The sequence below is a fragment of the Myotis yumanensis genome, unplaced genomic scaffold (assembly GCF_028538775.1).
Source record: "Myotis yumanensis isolate MYYU_CA2020_CCGP unplaced genomic scaffold, mMyoYum1.0.hap1 SCAF_12, whole genome shotgun sequence".
NCBI lineage: Eukaryota > Metazoa > Chordata > Mammalia > Chiroptera > Vespertilionidae > Myotis > Myotis yumanensis.
In genome coordinates, this window is record NW_027223763.1 from 42,872,941 (window position 1) to 42,895,471 (window position 22,531).

At 42.9% G+C, this 22,531-nt stretch overlaps 1 protein-coding gene across 1 annotated transcript in view; it reads right to left on the reverse strand.

Moving 5' to 3' along the window:
- Positions 1-21,861, reverse strand: part of MAMDC2 (MAM domain containing 2) — a 168,485-nt gene extending 146,624 nt beyond the window's left edge. Inside the window, exon 1 of the mRNA XM_070431522.1 lies at positions 21,764-21,861. The gene's annotated coding sequence lies outside the window, so the exon portion shown is untranslated. The remainder of the gene's footprint in view (positions 1-21,763) is intronic.
- Positions 21,862-22,531: the final 670 nt, after the last annotated feature.

Below are 22,531 nucleotides of genomic sequence, written 5' to 3' on the forward strand. Positions count from 1 at the left end.
ATCTTTTAAGGGCTTATATTCCACCCTGTGTGATGTATTTGTTGTACCAAGGCATGTGGAGTGTTTGGTACTTGCTACACATGAAGTAGAATACCTGAGAGATAAAGATAACTAAAACTTTCGCTCTTTGGTGGCTGTGAAGCTTGGCAGGTCTGGCCCAGCTGAGGATGTCGGATCTCATTGTCCTCCCAGCACTTCCACCCTCCCCGAAGGCCCTCTATAAAATAGATTGATCCAGGAGAGCGGGGGCAGGGGGGGGGAGAGAGAGAGAGAGAGAGGCAACAGAGAACCCAGAAATTGACCCAAGCCATTACACTCAATTAATATTTGGTAAAGGAGGCAAGAGCATGCAATGGAGTCAAGACAATCTCTTCAATAAATGGTGTTGGGAAAATTGGACAGATATATGCAAAAAAAGAAAAAGAAAAAGAAACTAGACCACCAACTTACATCATAGACAAAAATAAACTCAAAATGGATAAAAGACTTAAATGTAAGATGTGGAACCATAAAAATTCTAGAAGAAACCATTGGCAGAAAAATTTCAGACATCTCTTACAGCAATATGTTTACAGTTACATCTCCTAGGACAGTGATGGCAAACCTTTTGAGCTCGGCGTGTCAGCATTTTGAAAAACCCTAACTTAACTCTGGTGCCGTGTCACATATAGAAATTTTTTGATATTTGCAACCATAGGAAAACAAAGACTTATATTTTTGATATTTATTTTATATATTTAAATGCCATTTAACAAAGAAAAATCAACCAAAAAAATGAGTTCGTGTGTCACCTCTGACATGCGTGTCATAGGTTCGCCATCACTGTCCTAGGACAATGGGAACTAAGGAGAAAATAAACAAATGGAACTACATTAAAATAAAAAGCTTCTGCACAGCAAAAGAAACCATCAACAAAACAAAAGAGCCCACTGCATGGGAGAATATATTTGCCAATGTGACATCCGATAAGGGTTTAATCTTCAAAATTTATAAGGAACTCATACAACTTAACAAAAGGAAGATAAACAATCCAATAAAAAATGGTCAAAGGACTTAAATAGACACTTTTTGAAAGTGGACATACAGAAGGCCAAGAGACATATGAAAAAGTGCTCAAAGTCACTAATCATCCAAGAGATACAAATCAAAATGACAATGATCTCACTCCTGTCAGAATGGCTATCATCAACAAATCAACAAACGACAAATACTGGTGAGGATGTGGAGAAAAAGGAACCCTCTTACACTGCTGGTGGGAATGCAGACCGGTGCAGCCACTGTGGAAAACAGTATGAAGTTTTCTCAAAAAATTAAAAATTTAACTCCCATTTGACCCAGTAATCCCACTTCTAGGAAAATATCCCAAGAAATCAGAAACACCAATCAGAAAGGATATATGCACCCCTATGTCCATAGCAGCACAATTTACAATAGCTAAGATTTGGAAACAGCCTAAGTGCCCATCAGCAGATGTGTGGATTAAGAAACTGTGGTACGTCTACAGGATGGAATACTACACAGTTGTAAAAAAGAAAGAATTCTTCCCATTTGCAACAGTATGAAAGGACCTGGAGAGCATTATGCTAAGTGAAATAAGCCAGTCTGAGAAAGATAAGTGTCACATTATCTCACTCATATGTGGAGTCTAATGAACAACATAAACTGATAAATAAAAATAGACCCAGAGACATAGAAGCATCAAACAGACTGTCAAATCTCAGAGGGAAGGCAGGTGAGAGTGGGGGTGAGGGGGAAAGAAATCAAGCAATGAACTCATATGAGATATGTATAATCCATAGACAGAAAAGAAGACAGACACACCCAGAGGGGAAGTCCACATGAAGATGTAAGCGGAGACTAGAGTGATGTGTCTACAAGTCAAGGGATGCCAACAACTGTAGAAAGCCACCAGAGCCTGGATAGAGGAACAAAATGGATTTCCCTGCAGAGCCTCCAGAAGGAACCAACCCTGCTGACCTTGATTTTGGACGTCCGGTCTCCTGAACTGTGAAAGAATAAAGCTCTGTTTTTCTTTAAGCCTCCCACTTGGTGGTAATTTGTTAAAGCAACCCTAAGAAATGAATACCGTCAGTAAGTTGGGAAGTTAGTGGACCTCTCCGAGGACCAATGAGATCAAGTACACAAAGGCACCTGGGCATAACAGGTGCTCAATAAATGCTAGTTGAAAATATTCTTTCTCTTGATCTTTGTAGAAACCCAGTTTTGTAAGTGGTTTTATCCTCATTTTATGATGAGGAAGCGAATTCTCTGAAAAGTTGAACAACTAGCCCAAGACCAGGTGAGTAAATGGCAGGTTTTCTGGCTCCAGTGCTGGTACCGTCTCAGCCGTATCAATCTGTCCCCTCTCCTGACACCATTAATTCTGCTATAATTCTTACTACATCATGTCACTGTACCAGACTAAACTTCCAAATAAGATATTAGCTGAGGAGGGAGAAGAGGAGGAGACAGTAAAAATGAAGTGTCATAAGGAAGTATAAGAAAAGTGCACAAAATCCAAAAGGTAGACCATTCATCTCAAATTGGATGTTAGAGAAAGGTTTGCAGAAATATTGAAAGTTTCATATTGAGCGCTATGGTATAGTGCAGAAACTTTTTTAAAGAGTTTTCTTGATGAAGAGGGATATCACTGTGGAAATAGACACCTAATTATAATGTCTCAAAGCCATTTCTGCCCACCTGGAATTTCAGGCTGGGTTTGAGAGACAGGAGCTCCAGGAATCACAAAGGGCCCAATGTTCACAGCTGGTTCATTTGCAGGGTTCAGGAAAATGGGACTTTGGGAGTTATTGAAAGGTCTTGAGGTTTATCAGAAATGTGGAGTGTCTCAACTTTTGACAGATCTCCAACATTTGTTTATCTTAAAATGATTTTTAACTTTTTTCAGGGATTAAAAAAATATAAGTGATTCTTAAACATAGGAAAATACATGCTCAAACGCATTAAAAAAGAATGCACATTAAAACCACTGAACTAAAACTATTGTTTTACTTAGCAAAACCCAAAATATTTGAGAAAATTCTGTTTTGTAAGAGTGTGAGGCAGTGGGCCCCCTCATGCGTGGCAGGAGTGAAAATGTTTTGATCCTCTTTAGAAGGCAACATGGCAGTATTTATCAGAATTTAAAGTGCTCATACTCTGCAGCTGTAAAAAAGAAGGACCTCTTATCATTTGAGATAGCATGGAGGGATCCGGAGAGTATTATGCTAAGCGACATAAGCCAGTCAGAGAAAGACAAGTATCACATGATCTCACTCATATGTGGAATCTAGAGAACAAAATAAAATGATAAACAAAATATATCCAGAGACATAGAAGCATGGAACAGACAGTCAAATCTCAGAGAGAAGGTGGTGCTGGGAGGTGTGGGGAGAGATTAACTGGGGAATTTATATGCATATACGCATAGTCCATGGACACAGACAATAGTGTGCTGAAGGCCTGGGGGGGGGGGGGGGGGGCGGTGCGGCAGGTGCAGAGTGAAGGGAGTCAATGGGAAAAAAAGGGGGGGGCATCTATAATACTTTCAACAATAAAGATAAATTAAAAATAAATGAATAAAATTCTCATACCATTTTAATCCTATAATTCTACATCTAGGAATTTATAATACAAATATGCTTACCTATATCCAAAGTGATGTATGTAGGTTCAAAGTTATTCATGTTAGTGTTGTTTGCAATATTAAAGGATCAGAAGTAACAAATAGCCATTAACAAGGGAGAGGTTACAATGTTGTGGTACATCTATATAATGCAATACTACAGAGGTATTAAAATAAAAGAAGATCCTTTTTATGGACTGATTTAAATAATCTCCATGAAATATTGTTAAGAAAGAAACAAGGTACAGAACACAGCATAGAGTATGCTAGTGGGAAGAATATGCATGCTTGTCTTACACGCAGAGCATCTCCTAAATGCTTCACAAAAAACTGATGGCATTGGCTGCTTTGGCGAAAGTAAACTGAGTGGCTGTGGATAAAGAGTAGGAGGGGGTGCATGATGGCTTTGAGGCACAGCTACAAATTCGCTGACTGTCCTCCCATCAGAAGGCGGAGTCTGTGACCCTTCTCTTGGACCATAGTTGGCCTTCGTGACTCCCTGATGAACAGAATGCAGTACAAGTGCTGCTGCAGGATGTCCAGGGCTGCATTGAAAGGACATACAGTGTCACAGGTTCCCCTTGGAACAATCAGCTGCCATATAAGAAGCCAGGCCACCAGGAGGCCACCAGTGGAGAGAACACACACACACAGAGAGAGAGAGAGAGAGAGAGAGAGGCTCGACCAGGGATCAAACCCACAACCTAGGTAAGTGCCCTGACAGGGAATTGAACTACAATCTCTTTGGAGCAGAGGATGATGCTCCAACCATGTGAGCCACCCAGCTGGGGCTGTACTACTAAATTTTAATTTAAGAAATGAGGATCTATAAAGTGCTTGCCCCCAGGGCATCCCATGGTTACTAAAGGCAATGATCAGAGACTGTAGTCAGACAGGGGCCTCATTCCTGGGACTGGGATAATGACAGGAATTCCAACTGAAGCATCCCAAGAAACATGTATTTTATTCTTTTCCTGTTACATAGTCCACTGAGACACTGAGTGCCTCCCAAGCCCAAGAATGGCTTACCTGCTCAAAACACTGAGACTTGGTCTTCATTCCAGTGTATTGGTTGAGAGGATGGGCTTAAATTCCCTCTTCTATCTTTTACTTCCAGGAAACAGGCAAATCGCTCTATATGCCATGGTCTCTTCATGAAAAATGGGGGTAATAATAGTAACCACAGCTGTTAGAGGGACTGAGTGAGTATAACCATGTAGAGCACTTAGAACTCTGACCAGCAATAATATTCACTCCTCTCAGACTCATTCGCTGTAGGAGAGGCCATGCTAGATGCTGATACGCAATGACGGGCAAGACAGCCTCCCCTCGGCAGTCTCACAGTCCAGCTGAGGACCAGATGTGAGTGTAACTCACTATAATGCCATCATTGAGACATATCAATGTAGAGAACCTAGACGGACCTCTCCAATTTGCCGTGGGGTATGTGGGGGCTCCTGAAATGCCTCAGAAATGTCTCCGTGTAGAGATGACTTTGTTAAGTTCCTGAAGGATAAATAAAACTCTCCCTTGAGTCGAATGATCTGAAATCACACACATTCAGTAATTTAGTATTGCTTTCAATGACAAGACGTTACATAATGCTGCTACATGGAAGGGCCAGGGGCATACTCATTATTCTCAAAAGCCCTCATTTTTATGTCCACGCAGGGCAGATGCAATATGATAGCTTTATTCTGTCCCACACACATGAACACTGCCACACTGCTTTCCTAGGCCCAGGTCAGCTGACAAGCTCTCCCAAAGGTGTTGAGGTGTCCACCAGTTTAGATCAAACTAGCACTTTGAGAGTTATTGTAATGGCTTTCCTTGGGGAAGGGCCACATGGAAGTTCTTCTTGGCTTGAGAAAAAGTTAGCTCTGATTTATATTATAATACTATAGCTCTTAAAAATGTGTATCCCTCTTTGCTTCGGTGACTGGGAAGATCCGAGAAAAATTGGCCATCTGAATAGCAACTATATGAGGCCAGGTGCTACTCTGAACTCTTGTTTTAAATTCTTAGCTATATCTGACATCTTTGAAGTTTATTTAATTTGTATGGCATCTCAAATTATGACTAAGTCATACAGTGGTACCCTCAAAGGGTTAATGCCAACCCTCCCAAAGGGCTTTATTTCCTCCTAGAGAATTTACTCATGGACAGGTCAGTCATACAGTTCCAGCCCTCAGACGCCAGGGGTATGTATTGGGGTTGGGGGGCCAGGGCGGTGGGGATGGGACAGGGTAGGGTCTTAGTAAAGCTTTTTCTTGCAAAAGAGATCACTCGGATGTGTTTGCTAGAGCAAACAGCCCATCTAGTACCACCTAGAGAGGACATCTTTGAAGGAGAGTGGCTGTTAGAGGCCAGCAGAAATTCTGGAAGCAGGGACTTGGAGCAGGTCCACCAGCCAGCCCACTGGACAGGCACCAAGACCACTTCCCACAGAGGCTTGCAGGAGACAGACTGTGGCAGTGGAAAGAACTGGAGAACCAGGAGACACACACCCATGCATGCACATTATAATAACCCTGTGATGTCCGAACAAGAAAGCCACTTTCAGGAACATTTTAATGGACAACTTACTCCAGAATTACTCCTGGGATAAGCACAAAATTCCAAATGATCTTTGTGATCAAAGAAACATTTTTATATCAAATAACATCAAAATGAGGAGGATGTAAAGCGACAGCAATATGTAGACCTACATAGACACAAGGACACATACCATTCCTGTAGTTACCCACATACACATCACACATTCATAGCTTTACTTTGTGCTAATATGTTGCAAATATTAATTCTTCTAACTCCCCCAAGAGGTAGGTTTTAGGTTTTATCACCTCTGTGGTCAGAAGTTATAGACGCTAACGAACTTGCTAGACATACACGGGTGTCAGCGATTGAGCTGGGCTCCCATCCAGGTCTGGGAACTCCTCTGCCGATCATGCAATTTCCACTCAACCATGTGAGTTGGGGAGGAGTGGGCAGTAGTAAAACTTGGAGATATCTTAGGGGCCACTGAGGAAGAAGGTATCTGAAAAAGCATTGCTGGCATGAAAGCCCACCTCTCCCTATTACTAAACCTAACTGACATGGTGCAGTTTTGACGCCAGCCTGAAAAGACCTCTCTGGCTGCTTATTCAGCAAAGGTATGATTCATCAGAGGCAATTCCTGGGTCTGAGCACTGAGAGACAAGCTCTTGACATGCATAAGTCACAGGCTGCGCCTGCATGAAGCCACACCAGGAGGAAGGGTTAACAATCCACTCAGGAACTGGAATTTAGCTACACGATAAAAAGTTCTGGGTTCTGGGAAACATCTGGAGGTCTGACATTGAGAGACAACAGTCTGAGCCTCAATTGCTATTTTGCTTGGTACATGCCCTGCATGAATCATGAGAGCTAAAACAGGGTGTAACAGGAGGCAAAGCAACGCAGCCCGAGGAAAGCCGGGCTCCCCCCATCAATTACGACTGGGTGAGGCTCCAAGGACCTTGGCTGGGATCTGAAGTCAGGGTCCGAGTCCACAGTGACAGGGGAGCCAGAGGTGCTGCAAAGGTGATAAGGGAGCACTGGGGCCCAGGGGAGAGGGGAAGAGGATGAACAGCCCAGAGGAGCAGGGGTGGGAGAGGCGTTGAGAGGTCAGAGCCAAGGACAGACAAGAAGCAAGAGCAGGTTGGGATGAGAGGTGGGAGGGAGTGTCCTAAGAACCCGTTGAAGGCTAGCGTTGAAGGCTAGCGTTGAAGGCTAGCAGGGGTGGACATGCTGGGGAAGGCGCTGGACATTAACTGTTTACCTACCAAGTGCAGGCTAAGGAACAGAGAGGCATTTAAATACATGTGTTACTTATTCCAAAAGATGTTCTTGCTAAAAATTGATTTAGTAATCAGCTTTCCTTTTGGTTTTGGCTTTTCAGCGAGAATAGGAAGTGAATCGAAGATGACACATATAAGAGGAGAAAAAGGCTGTGAACATGATTTTCTCTAATTTGTAGAGAAAATCACCTTAATATCATCCTCCAACAACAGTAACAGCAGCAAACATTTACAGGGAATGAATATACCAGGCGCTAAACCCAGTGCCTTACATGCACAATTTTCATTCCATCCCCACTGTAAGCCCAGAGGTAGGTACTGATTTCATCTCCATTTCACAGATGAGGAAACTGAGGCTGGGACAGGGTGACTAATTTCCCTAACACCCACAGCCAGGGCCATCTCTTACTATAAAATTCAATATCTTAAATCACTATTGTTTGCACATGCTAGGTGAAAGCCATTACAATAACTCTCAAAGTGCTAGTTTGATCTAAACTGGTGGACACCTCAACACCTTTGGGAGAGCTTGTCAGCTGACCTGGGCCTAGGAAAGCAGTGTGGCAGTGTTCATGTGTGTGGGACAGAATAAAGCTATCATATTGCATCTGCCCTGCGTGGACATAAAAATGAGGGCTTTTGAGAATAATGAGTATGCCCCTGGCCCTTCCATGTAGCAGCATTATGTAACGTCTTGTCATTGAAAGCAATACTAGAGGAGAAACCAAGATGGCGGCATAGGTTAACGCCAGAGTTTGCTGCCTCGAACAACCGCTTCAAAAATACACCTAGCATGATTTGCAAAGCCCTTCCATATGTATATAACATTTGGTTTTTCAATAACTCTGGAAGCAAGCCTGGTTCCAAACCTCAGTTTCCCTCCTTCCTAGCCATGCTACCTTAGTTTTCTTAAACACTCTGAGCTGGGGTTTTAGCATCTGTAAAGTGAGGATATTAATGGTGTCTAACCACCCCCGGGGCTGTAATGAGGAATAAATTCACTTCTGGATGCACAAGAGTGCCCAGCATCATGTGGAAGCTACAGAAGTGACAGCTCTATTGATGGACAGAGCAGGGGCTGGAGCTTGTGTACTGACAAGCAGAGTGAAGCTTGGGGAGGTGGGGGAGAGGGCTCACCCGGGATCACCTGCAGAAAGGGCAGACTTAGGAGCTAAACTCAGAACAGGTAAGCCCAGCAAAGTTCTTGGCCCCATGGTGTTCATGATGCCACTTCAAGTTAAACATGGCCTGCTTTCCCGAAGGATCCTGGCAGCTGCTGTAACAAGCAGCCCCTGGTGCAGGTGCACTTCAGCTCAGTAAAAACATCTGGATGCTCTTCATGGCAGCTCTGAAAGGAAACTTTCCTCATTCTGTTGGCATGAGTGTAAACAGGTTTTGAAAAGTGCAAGTTAGAGCACTTCTGCTCCTGATTCTCCCTAAACAACGACATGTGTTTGGCGTGTTGCCTGAAGGCCCGATGGTGTGTGTTGAGCTACAGGCTATGTTGTTGTTGAAATGATCAGAGTTTAACTGATAATACCTGGCCCCAATATGGAAGAATATGTTTCTATGCAGGGTAATGGTTTGGAGAGGGTGCATGGGAAGGAGGGAGGGAGAGAGAGGGAGGGGGAAGAAAGCGAAAGAGAGAGGGGGGGGATTCTCAGATAAACAGAATACAGAGCCAAATTTCTTCCAAAGAATTTATGATGAGCTTGTTTATGAGTCATATGCATCTAAAAGTGAGCACGTTTCCTCCATATTGGAATACAGCAGCACCGGCCTTAAATAAAATTGTGAGATAGGCACTGATTGCTACTTTCACCAACTTTTTACTTCTTGCTCTGCCCTCTGAAGCCCCGTCTCCCTGTCCTCACTGTGCAATGAGGTCAACCTCCCAGCCCCACCCTCTGGCATATGATGCTTCTTTCCCTCTGCCTCATCCTCCCCCAAAACATGACTGATCTCAATCCAGAGTGAGGAGAAGGGCAAACTCAGTGGCATTAATTCATATTCAGTTGTGAATAACTGATGGCCTTCCCCAAATACTCACTGTTTAAGAACTAGTATGCTCATATGAGGGGTGGGGAACCCTTTTCTGCTAAGCGCTATTTAGATATTTATAACATCATTCACGGGCCATACAAAATTATCAACTTAAAAATTAGCCCGCTATATTTCGTCAGGTATTTCATTAACTCACCCCTAATGTCTTGGCAGGGCCAGACCAAGTGATTCCACTGGCCTTATACAGCCCACAGGCCAGACATCCCCCACCCCTGCTCTAAATGGTAAATGTTAGAAAAAATTTCATCAGGCTCTGAATCAGTTTATCTGTACAAAGAGGATCATGACATTGAACTTAAAACCGAGATCTCAATACATATTAATCCTTGACCCACTGAAAAGAAGTGATGGACTGCCTACCCTACGGCAGATGCTGTGCTGGGCGTAACGGTGAGGGAGACCAAACTCCTGCTCATGTTCCCATCAAAGAACCAACAGCTTCCACCAGGGGAGGAGACTGGCCACCTCGGCTACGCTGTTTTGTTGGTCCAAAGCTTTGTAAATGTCAGAGGAGAATGGGACCGAGAGAAGGAGGTGGAGGAAAGGGTGTGGGAGGAGGGGCAGAGGACTTGAAGGCCTAGAGGCAAGGCTTGTAGCTATCCTATGGGCTTTGTCCCCCATTACCTGCCTGTTCCCTGGGGCATTTGAATTTACTACCTGGTCTAGGAAGATATTCTTGTAATACGTATTAGTACTGTGGTGATTTTAAAATGTTGGGGGATCCCTGACCGGTTCGGACTCAAGGGTCCCAGGTTTGATTCTTGTCAAGGGCATGTACCTTGGATGCAGGCACATCCCCAGTAGGGAGTGTGCAGAGGCAGCTGATCGATGTTTCTCTCTCATCGATGTTTCTAACTCTCTATCCCTCTCCCTTTCTCTCTGTAAAAAATCAATAAAATATATATAAAAAATAAAAATAAAATGTTGGGGGAAAAATTTAAATGTCAAATTTAGTGATAAACTTTAAAATGCAAAATTAAAAAATGGGCTTCCTTAAGACAGTAAGTTACCAAAAGGGTGACTATGTTTGTTCCATTTATTACACCCCCACCCCTAATATTTATGCTAGAAACTAGAAGACCTAAGTTCTAGTTCTCATTCTGTGTCACATATAAGTGGTGTGACCTCAGACAAGTTCCTTCACCTCTCTGAGCCTTTTTCCTTATCTGGAAAGACAGAGAATTGGATTTGATAACATTCAGTTTCTTTTAGGCCAAATGATGTTCTAATGCTATGATTCTTTGTTGATCTTACAGACTTCAGTGAGATTTTAATAAAAGAACTTGGCATAGTTCACTGCTTACATGACTCAGGAAACCATCCCAAAGAAACACAGAGGTTGTCAGAGAAAACAGCAGACTTTCATTTCCTGGGCAAAATGCTTCCTCTAGGACCCAAGAATGTCCATGTATTAATTCCCATGACAAAGAAAGCTCAACTAACTACAGGGAGTAAGATCAACAGAAATACAGCTGATCACATGTAGGATACGTCCACAAGTAAAGGTTCCCATGTGGCAGATGCTTTTTGGAATCCACAGCAAAATCCAAAGTTCAAAAGTATTTTTAAAGTTATCCTTTGTGGTTCAGATGCCCAAATCGCCAAAGAAACGCATGGCTTATCTCATTAGGCTGTGTTAACAGGTCTCGAGTGGCCTGCTTCCTTTATGCAGCTTAGTCCACAGGCTAGTGTTGGGTGCTTAGCACAGAAAGGGAGAATCCCTGACCCGGACTCTGCCTCACTAGAGGGTGGAGCGGCTATGGCTGGGAAGAAAGGCTTTGAAGGCCTTGGAAGTGAATCAATGATGAGCATGTTCAGTGAAGTTTACAGGCGTCAGGTCCCAGCAAGATGGAGCTTCCTCCCCCAGTTTGACCAGTTACGTCCCGTCTGGGTCCTGGTTCTGGATGTGCTGTTGTGTGATCTAAGACAAATCAATCTCTCTGAGTCTCAGTTTCTTCATCTATGAAATGGGCTCGCTATAAAATTCCCAAGATTTAGTAACATTTTTCTGATCTTACAAGTGGCAGCAAGCTTCCAAAGACACTTGTCATTATTTATTAGATGTATAAGGTTATAAATAGAATAAAACATAAAGTGACATATTTTAAAAAGTCAATTCTTGTGATGTACCCTAAACATTTCATTTTATTCTACCCTCACTGTCAATTACAGACGTGGGGACACAGGACACATCTGATCTGTGGGTGGACAACCAGCAGAACATAAAACGTGGCCTGAAGTGAAATCAACACTGGGTTCACTGTCGATCGGCAGATGCAGCTCCTCTACAGTCAAACCTGAACGAGCTAGCTTTGCATCCCAGAGCAATCACGGGGCAGCCACGGATGTCAGAGGCTGCTGCTGTTGGGCCTTCATTTATCTACCCACCTATGCATCTTTTCATTCGTTCTTTCACTTTTTGATAACTTAAGGTCGCTTATCTCAGTTATTAAGCAATCCCCCAAAATGTCCAAGCACGTCCTTTGCTATGAAGACATGTTACCAGAAGACACAAGTAACAATGGAAAGCATTGCAACACTGGCGCACTGTTCTTTCTTTTGGACAGGCATCGGTCCGCCTGCCTTGGAACCCAGCCATATGTAGTCAAAAGTCAAGGCAGGGGAAATTCCCATAAAGAACCAGGTATAAATAAAAATCCTACTTAAAGGGGTATACTGTGCCTGGGTACACACTAATTCCCCTTCCTAAGGAGGAAGAGAAAAAAAAAAGTGTAAGGACTATTATGTTATATTCATTAATCCTCAGTATATTCATGAATTCCCTCATTCGAAACGTTAGCTCAATGTTTTCATATTTGTGTTGTACAGAAATCTGTACATCATTCTGTGGACTTGGCAAATTCCAAAATATATGGGCTAGGGACCCCCTTAGGCCCAGACTAGGGACCCTCTTAGGTCCAGACTCCCATTTTAGCACAAATGTAAACCTCACGGAAGTGAGTGGCTCGGGCTGCACATCTCATACTCACAGAGAATGGCCGTTCTTGTCCCTCTGCCAGGGTCAAATGGCCAAAATTTCCACCATGTACTGGGGAAGCTGCGTCTCTTAGACACATGAGCAAATGGGAAAATCTAAACAGAGGTCATTTATTCCACAGAAAGCAGCAGATGGGGGAAAACGTTAAAATCCTGATGATTTCACCACATCCCCGGACTTCTGGCCAGAAGAGGCAGTCTTAGAAAGGCTGTCGCCTCACTGCTTCCCAAAGGAGCCTGAAGTCACCCCATTTACGCGCGCCCCCCCCCCCCCCCCCCCCCCCCCCCCCGCCCCACACACACACCTTTCTAAGACCCAGGGGACTGTACCTCTCAAGAAACTGTTCCAGTTTTGCAGTTTGCTAACTGGAAAGATACAGCCCTTTCCTCATTCTTTTCTTTCTCTCAGTTAAAGCGGTATCTGCCAAAGCCACTTGCTCCAAGTTCAGTTCATGAGTAATGACTGTATGTCCGGCTTGATAGCTAGCTTCGCAAATGCCAGCCTCAACTGTGCACTGCGGTCACCTGGGAAGCTGTAGAAAGTAGCACATGCCAGTGCCAAGTCGCTAAGAGATTCTGCTTTCCTGGGTCTGCAGTGGGACTTGGGCAGCAGTGTTATTAAGAGCTCCCTGGTGTTGGCGATGTGCAGCCAGGATGGAGCACCCCCCAGGGAGGTTTAGGAGGTACAGCATCGAACGTGGCACAGTCTCTCCCTCTAACACAGTGGTTCTCAACCTTCTGGCCCTTTAAGTACAGTTCCTCATGTTGTGACCCAACCATAAAATTATTTTCGTTGCTACTTCATAATTGTAATGTTGCTACTGTTATGAATCGTCATGTAAATATCTGATATGCAGGATGGTCTTAGGCGACCCCTGTGAAAGGGTCATTCGACCACCAAAGGGGTCGCGACCCAAAGGTTGAGAACCGCTGCAACACATCCCGTGAATTTGGCTGACTTGTGACTGGCTCTCACGTTTCACCTTGGGCTTCATCTTCATTTTGGGCTTTGCTGACAGTGTACGTGCAGGACAGAGACCGCGTTAGTGAGAGATAGGCACTGTCTGCTAGCCAAGTGAATGGCCCCACGTGGTGGTTGTTATATGTCTCTGATTTGTTTCAGTGACTTTTCTCACAGGCACAATCTCCTGTCACGGCTGACACAGTCCATTAAACGCTGATCGTCCTCTCCTGCCCAAGTCTCCACTGCCGAGCTCAGAAATTAGAACGAAGACAACACACCATCCATCTGGCTCAGTCAGAGTAACCCCGCAGAGACGACCGCAGGACACAAATTTTGTCCCCGGAGACGTGCCGAGTGAGGTGGTTATGATTAAATTGTTTATAAAACATCTCTGCAAATACTATTCTTAATCACACGGGGTAGAAAGAAACAGCCCTATACTTTTTTGTCTTCTTTTACCCCTTTGAGCAGGAGTTAATGATGTTTTCCACCAGCTCAGAGTACGGCTCATCGTGACCAGTGCAGGAAGCATCTCAGGAGTCTTGGCACAACCGGCCAACGGGAGCCTGGAGCCGAGGGATGCTGGTATCCACCGGACCCCGGGGGGGCGGGGGGGCGCTTTCCTGCCTGTTCTCCCCCTCTGCCCCAACCACCACCTCTGGCCTTGTCTATGTGAATGGATGTCCACCTCCTGGCCCTGTTTGCACTTAAGTTCTCTGCTGGCTGGGATCCTGCCCCCAAGCCCAGCTTACTTGCCCTTGGCCCCCACCACAGAACAACTGGTTAGTGAAAGCAAACCCCAGGCCAGAGCCATAACTAACAAGTCTAGGGACAAAAGTTCTCAAATCAGTCTTCCTATATGCCCCACCTCACCCCACCCAGGCTGGACACAGGGCCCACACCCAGCCCCTCTCTCAGCGGGGGAGCAGACCTTTGTCTCCATCCCTCATCCAGGCCCACCCCTAATATTCATGGGTCCGGAGCAGAAATACAATTGATGGCTCTCATATCCTCAGTGTAACTATTTAAAAGTTCCAAATCAAGTTAATTAACTTCTAAATAAAATACATTCTATCCTTCTGCCTTGATATACACCTTCATTATGACAACGTTTACTCTTCAGCTATATAACTGAACTAAATTTTTGTATTTTCTACAATTTCATGATTTCAACCTGTACTCATTCCCAATGGTGTAAAATATTAAAACATAATTTATTAAAAGTACACAAATCTTAATATATTTTATCAAACATTTAAATTAAATGTTAAAAATAAAAATTTTTAATGTTTTTGACATTTTATTTCTCCTGACATTCAGTTATTTATTAAAATTTAAAGGCAAAATGAAAATTATAAAAAAAGGATAGGAAAATGTTGAACTAAAAGTTTTAAAATAATGCTGAATTTACAAAATTTGCCTTTTTGAAACTTTATTTAAATCTTAATAAATATTTTAACAAAATTTAACCTATTTAAAATTATAGAATTCAATATCAGATCAGTAAGGTAAAGAATCAGCATCACTCTTCACAATGCTGTCTTTATCTACCTTCATACAAATTTAACAGAAATATTCATTTTCTTACTATTTCCAAGCATTCTTCAGCTGCCAGATGCAACTGTTGCAAATACTCACAGTAATGTGTATCTCTGGCACAATAAACTGACACACAAAGAGAAGCAAGCAAATGAACATTTGGCCCTACTGGCAAGATAAATAAGAATTGATTGTATTCAGCTGAGAGGAAGAATTTGACAAGCTGATCTCTCTTTTCTCTCACTGAGTGCTTCTGCCATTCAAATCTTCCTAGCACCCAACATAGTGTCTGCTTCTGACACCATCAGGGACACAACCAACAAAGCTTCCTGGCATTCACATGTGGCCACATTTTGTGACATTTTGATTCAAGAACCCAGAGAAGCAAAGAAGCCATCCTGTCCCATGGGGCCTGAGCAGTGGAAGTCACAAGAACATGGCTTTGGTTACGGATCCTGCTGTGTCAGTGCTGGACATCAGCTGTCAGCTGCCCACGGGCCCCTAATAAACTCATTTGTGTACGAGTTTCTGTGTTCCTCTAAAGTGCAGGGTCCAGAACACAGACCAGGTGTCTCACCAGTTATCAAAGGGCCTGGGTCAGAACTAGAATTAGCTCTCAACCACAGAAGGAGAAAGATTGCAAAATTGAAAAAGATTTAATAGTGGAAACTTTGTTCCTAACCACGATGAAGTAATTGGAACTAGATTTAATACTCCCGTCATAACTTGTAAATTTAGCAAAATATACCAACTAATATTTCTAGATATTGGACAATAGGCAGGACAGGACTGTGATCTTTCAGGAAAAGGAAACAATGAGGCGAGTCTTGTGATTGTGCTGGCTTACTGTCTGGAATTATTTTCTGCAAAGCAGCTGGGAGGGGGGCCCCAGGCAAGTACAGTGGAATCCCTGACCGTGATGGAGATGCTCTTTACCTTGGTCGTGATCATGGTCATGGCTGCACAGCTGTATATTTCTCAGGAAATTATTGAACTGTACACTCAATAATTATTTCATTAACTTATACCACAATTAGGAATTAACTTATACCAGTTAGGAATTAACTTATACCACAATTAGGAATTAACTTATACAATTAAGAATTAAGCTGATTTTTAAAAAATACTTTCAACAACTGTAGCACTCTCTAAATTTCAGTATACTTTGGAAAATCCTTGGTTGCTTCACCTTCGTTAAAACTCATCTCTGTACCATCCCGAAAAAGAAGAACTTGTGAATGAGCTGGAACCAAATCTTTGAAAACTTACTGATAGCCACCCAGCTCTCTTTCAGCAAGCTGCTATGTTTTCTGAAAAATAGCTCCCCACATCCCACCCTAGATCCAAACAACATCCCAAACTATCCCAGCTGTGGTCAGAGGTGTCTGGCTTCTGAAGCCGCGTTAGGTTTAGACAGCTCTGTCCTGCCCATGGACAGCAAGCTGAAGTCCCAAAATCATCACCAACAAAAGTAAACCCAGTGTCAACACTGCTTTCATCACCGGACTACAAAGCTGACTAAATTACATATAGCAACTGATTCAGCAGGCAGTTCAGAAACACTTGTCATTGCTTCCTTTTAATACGCCCCCCGGATTCTGAGGAAGAGATTCTCAAACTTTAGTAGGCGCAAGAATCTTCCGAGCTTATTTCTAATATAGATCCCACCCCCATCGCCCAACTTCATGGGGTCAGTAGAACCAGAGTGGAGACTATTATCTGTATTTTAAACAAGCACCTGATTCAAGGCAGGTTGAGGACCACGTATTGAGAAAGACTGGTCAGAGCGTTCCATGTGGGGGAAGAAATTTCTGGAGGATTCCTGGAAATACAGCTGGGCTAGACGTTTACAGAAAAGTAATCTGGAACCAGGAGTCCGAGAAATCCCTAGAACCTCAAAAGTAGGAATGGGAGAAGGGTTTGGAGGCTGTCGAAAAGGGACCGAAAGGGCAGGGTTGTTCTAAGACAAGAGTGCTAGGAGGGAAGTTCAAATGTGATAGCCACAGGCTGGTGACCCACCTGGTTTCTCATCCCCAGAACCCTCAGGGAGTGTAAGACCGGTGGCTCTTGCTTGTTGAAATGTGATATTATAATCCTTAGTCATCCTCGTCCCTGTCTCCTGCGATGGAGATTAGCATGCAGGAAATGTATCAAGGGTAGTCGTGGAGAGAAAGAGATGGAAGCAAGACTGGGCAGGGGGGAAGTGGACTGCGGTGCAGATGGACTCAGCCAGTCCCTCGGGGAGCTCTGAAGTAGGAGGGAGCCCTTCAGCTCTGTCTCAGGTTGGGGAACCTCCACCTTGACCAGCCCTTAGATGTGCCCAGAAAGCAGAGGAGACCATAGGCGAGGACACTCTTCAGATGAGTCTTCCTGGAGCCTGACAGCCCAGGGCCATCTCTGCGTTGCTCTCAGGAGTCAGAGGAAGAGCCTGTACCGTCCAGGGATCTGGGGAGGGGGTGGGGGTGTCATTACAACCACTACACTGCCCCACTTTTTTGCTGATGATTTTTAATAATAACATTAATGTTTTAGCTGAACATTTTTGCCAAAATAATTTCCCCAAACTTCTAGGCTATTGTTGCATAGGCTGATGCTGCCAGTGACCAGGTGATTTCTTGGTTCCCCTCTCCTGCCTTCTTCCACTTGGCAAATTCCTCCTCACCCCTCAGTTATCAGTCCAGATGTGGCCTCCTCTGCGAAGCCTTTCAGTTTCCATGAGTGGATACAGGCTTCCCATACTCCATGCTCCCGGGGACCTCCGGCTATCTCAGCAAGCTGGTTGGGGTATTGTTTATGTCTGCAAGTCTTTCTCATGATTACAATGTCAGGTCCTGGGGAAAGGGACAGGGTTACTATTTCATTTTGTGTAGCCCCAGCCTTCTGGCACAGGCACAGCATCAATATTTGTTGAATTATATCCACTGATAGGAATGTTGCCATGGCTCCACGATCTTGGTAAAGTCTGCCTCTCTTAAAAATTGCAGTATTTGAAATGAGCTCATGCTTTGGCATCCCAGGAACCGTTATTTTTTCACTCTTATTATTTTGTAGGAATAGAGATAATTTGAATTTTAAAGTGTTTAACAAATAAATTTAAATGACATATATGTTCTATTGGCCAAAATAGTATCAATGTTTTTAAAGACTATATCACCCATTCTAATGTATTTCTTCTCTTTTCTTCATGACCTTAAAAATTAGTGTGCTTGGAGGCATATTGAGGAAATTAAAATTCAGATAATAAAAATAAATCATGTACTCTTGGTTAACATACTACACCATGCATTCTTCAGTTCCAGATATTTTAGAAGACTGTTAGCTCTATATGAAAATTTGCGTTATTTAGCTCTGATCTCTCATCCTAGTGACATGTTAGGATTCTTTATAGATTGGCAGCTGAGGAAATGCCTGGCTATCCCTCTTCTAATATACTTGGGTTAAGCTTCAGTTTTCTCATCTGTAAAATGAGGAAACTTCCCCAGAAATTCTAATATCTCTTGCAGCTCATACCTATTCTTCTTTGGGTTATCCAACAAAAAATGTTGCTACATTAAACAGTTCATATGAATGCATAATGATCTAAAATATTTTTAGCAAGAAATGTGCATGTTAGATAAGAGAAAAAGATATCAAAATAAGAAATAGGTGATGTAAGGCTGCTACTTAGAAATAAAATATTTTTCAGATCCTGAAATTAAAATTGGAGTCCTTAATCTGTGGATCATCTCTGTGGTAGTTTGCAGAGAACAGAAAAGTGGGTGCTTGAGAATGGTGTTCAATCTCTCTCTCTCTCTCTCTCTCTCTCTCTCTCTCTCTCCCCTCCCCTCCCTCAAATTCTCACATAATCCATTTTCTGCAGTTGAAAATAAAGAGCTCACTTATGGAACTACAGAATAATGTGGAACCTCCAAGAGGAAATGACAAGGAGCTAAGTTAAATGGTGTACACAGAAGAAAAGCTGGAACAAAGTGACTTGGTTTGGGAGATGTATGGCATCTCCAAAAACATCACACTTGTGGTCTTCTGGTATCTGTGAAACCTGGACCAATTTAAGGTGCTGTATTTGATAAATTCTGGGAACAGAAGGGAAACTGGGTTGGTATTTTTTAAAGCTTTATTGCTTTCTGGAAGATAAATTTATTCTTTTTACATTATCATTCTACTTCTATAAGATGTATTACTATACTCCCTGGACATTTGGGAGCTAATATAACAGTTCTTTCTCCTCTCCTCCCCTCCCTTCCCCTCCTCTCCCCTCCCTTCCCCTCTCCTCTCCGCTCCTCCCCTCCCCTCTTTTCCCCTTCCCTCCCCTCCCCTCCCCTCCCCTCCCCTCCCCTCCCGTCCCCTCTCCTCTCCTCCCCTCCCCTCTTTTTCCTTTCCCTCCCCTCTCCTCTCCTCCCCTCCCCTCCCCTCCTTCTTTTCCTCCCCTCCCTCCCCTCCTCTCTCCTCCCCTTCCCTCCCCTCCCCTCTCCTCCCCTCTTTTTCCTTTCTTCCTTCTTTTAGCAGTCCCTGATCTTACAATGATCTTGCAGTGATGATATAGAATCATAGAATATGGAAGCTGGAAAGGGCCCCCAAGGACAAAAGTGTGCAGCTGCCCTGTGGCTCTGTCTCCTTCTCTGTGCAGAGCAATCTATCCAATTCAAGTGTGATGTGGAGAATGTGGCCTGAAGGGGAGGCAGGACTTCTGGGGTCTAGCTCTCATTGTTTCAGCCAGCCAGCAACGGACCCTAAACAAATCACTTAACATTTGGTTAACTCTCAGTGAACTCCTGGTTGACCTTGACAGAAGCATTTAAGCTTCAGTTTTCTCATCTGAACAATGAAGTTGAATGAGATCATTGCAAGAGTCTCTTTCAGTTGGAAACATTGTCTTTTTTAAAAAAATAGTTTTTTATTGATGTCAGAGAGAGGAAAGGAGAGAGAGAGATAGAAACATCAATGATGAGAGAGAATCATTGATCAGCTACCTACTGTGTGTCCCCCACTGGGGATCCAGCCCACAACCCGGCATGTGCCCTGACCGAGATTCTAACCATGATGTTCATAAGTTGATGATCAATCACTGAGCAACACCGGCCATACCATTCTGTCCTTTTTTGATGCCATACCCAAAGCTAAAATAATGTGTATCTCTCTCTCAACTGAATCCATTGCTCTAAGAAAACTCAATATAAACAAAAACCTTTAATTTTCAAAGAATATAGGCTATTGATATTAGTATTATGAAAGTGCCCTATTCCCTTAGAGGCATATATTTTCTTTAAATAGCTAACTATTAAATATATTTTTACTTTATGACAATTAGATTTTCACAGGACTTTTTAGGAATCCATGTTTGATGAAAAGTCAAATGTATCCCTCAATAGTCACCTCAGTTAAGTTTGCTATGCCTCTCCCACTGACCTGTTTATAGCCTTAGCAATCTCTCACCATCATTATGTATTATCCACAATTCCTCGTAAGCCCTCCACCCCTATTCTTTCCTCTGAGCTACACAGCTCAGCACCATTCTCTCTTGCACTAACTGAATATTTATCTTACTAGAGGCCTGGTGCACAACATTCGTGCACTGGGGACGTGGGGGGGTTCCATCAGCCCAGGCTGCACTGGGGAGCAGGCCTAAGCCAGCAGGCGGACATCCCCCAAGGGGTCCTTAGTGCTGCCCCAGAGGCAGGAGAGGCTCCTGCCACAGCTGCTGGGCTTGCCAGCCGTGAGCCCAGCTTCTGGCTGAGCAGCGCTCCACCTGTGGGAGTGCACTGACCACCAGGGGGCAGCTTCTGTGTTGAGCATCTGCCCCCTGGTGGTCAGTGTGCATCACAGAGACCAGTCATTCTGCCATTCAGTTGATTTGTATACTAGGGTTTTATATTATAGGATTGCTCATCACCTTTCCCCCCTGCTTCTCCTGTGTCAGCTGACTCTTGTAGCATATCCTGGAATTCTACAGAGTTCACTCTGGAATACCTGGTTCAAGCTCCTTCTAGCTCAACACGAAAACAACACAAGCCATGAATAATTTAAATTTGTCCACAAATATTTTATGCTTTCCTCTGATGCTTACTTGAAGGCCCACAGACTTTTTTTATGTTCAGCAAAGGACAATCTTAGAGCCTCATGCAGAGGACTCTAGCAACTACTTGTAACTACTGATGTTTCAAGGAGAAGAAATTCTTAAGTATGGGTTTCACAATGCTTAGCCAATTGTGAGATGGTACCAGGAGATTGAGAAGGGAGTTTCAGGAGTCTTTTTAGTTCAAAAGTGGATGAATTTAAGGATGCAGACTGCTATGCTAAAATCCAGTAGAAGAAGAATTAATTTCATGGACAGAATAAATTGATGAGGGATATTTAGTTATGGTTATTTATTTCACAGGTTATTTATCTGTTAATGTTCAATAGTCTGATGAAAACAATGAGAAAGACCCTTCCTTTTTCTTCCTAATCTACCTCATACTTTCAATTCAATAAAGTATGCTTTTGCAAACTAAAATTAAACACGTAAATTATAAAAAAAATAAAATAAAATGAGCTCTGCTCCCTAAATCAACATTGTTGTGGTTTCAGTTGTTCTGAAATGCAATTGGTTTCAAAATCACCATTTAGCATGGAAGCTCACCCCATTCCTTGCTTCTCTCTGAGTTTCAGCTGATGAAATAAACACTCTCTATGGTCCACCAGTGATACGCATTTTTAAATTTCACTGAGACAAATCAAATTAGGAATTTTATGAACAAGAAAAATAGAATTTCTCACCTGAGTAAAATACGTTCTTTTGAAAAAGGTGCCGTAAATCTCTAGGATGTTCTTCATTTGTTGGTCAACGAGAAAGCAATACTGTTTGTTATTAACTTCTCAAAAATGTGCAGCATTCCTATGAAAGAAAAGAGTTCCATTTTCCATGGGGTGTTGCAATGCTTCAAAAATCCTGCTAAACATATACCTTTCAATTCTAAATCTGGCTTTTAATGGAGTATATTCTACTTTTTGCCACACAGGTTAAGAATCTCAGGAATTTTCCCACCTATGACCTGTGGGGTCTGGCTTTTACATGACTATACCACAATGTCAATGATCAGGCCTGTGTGTGTGTGTGTGTGTGTGTGTGTGTGTGTGTGTTTTAGTGGAAATCCCATTTGAAGACAGGAAATTGATTCAGGATGAAAGCAAAATACATAATTTATCATTTTTCCCAAGAAGAGTAGACACTCACTTCCAGAATTTATTTAACTTGTAATAAGGCTGTAATCTGTGGTATCATCCCTAGTAGGACATTTTAGCATTTTCCTAAAGTTGCTATGGTTTAACAGTTTTTATGAAATGTTAGCTCCATGCTCAGCAAAATTTCTCTCCAAGGAGATAAAGTGACTTGCCTAAATTGACAGCTGGTGACAGGAAAAAATGAATTTCCTAATTTTTAAACGTAGTTTCAAAGTTACATAAATCGGAGAAAACAGGAGAAGTAAATATATTCCATTTAACTTTCTATCATTTTGGTTGTAGCTGCTGTTTTAATGCAGATGA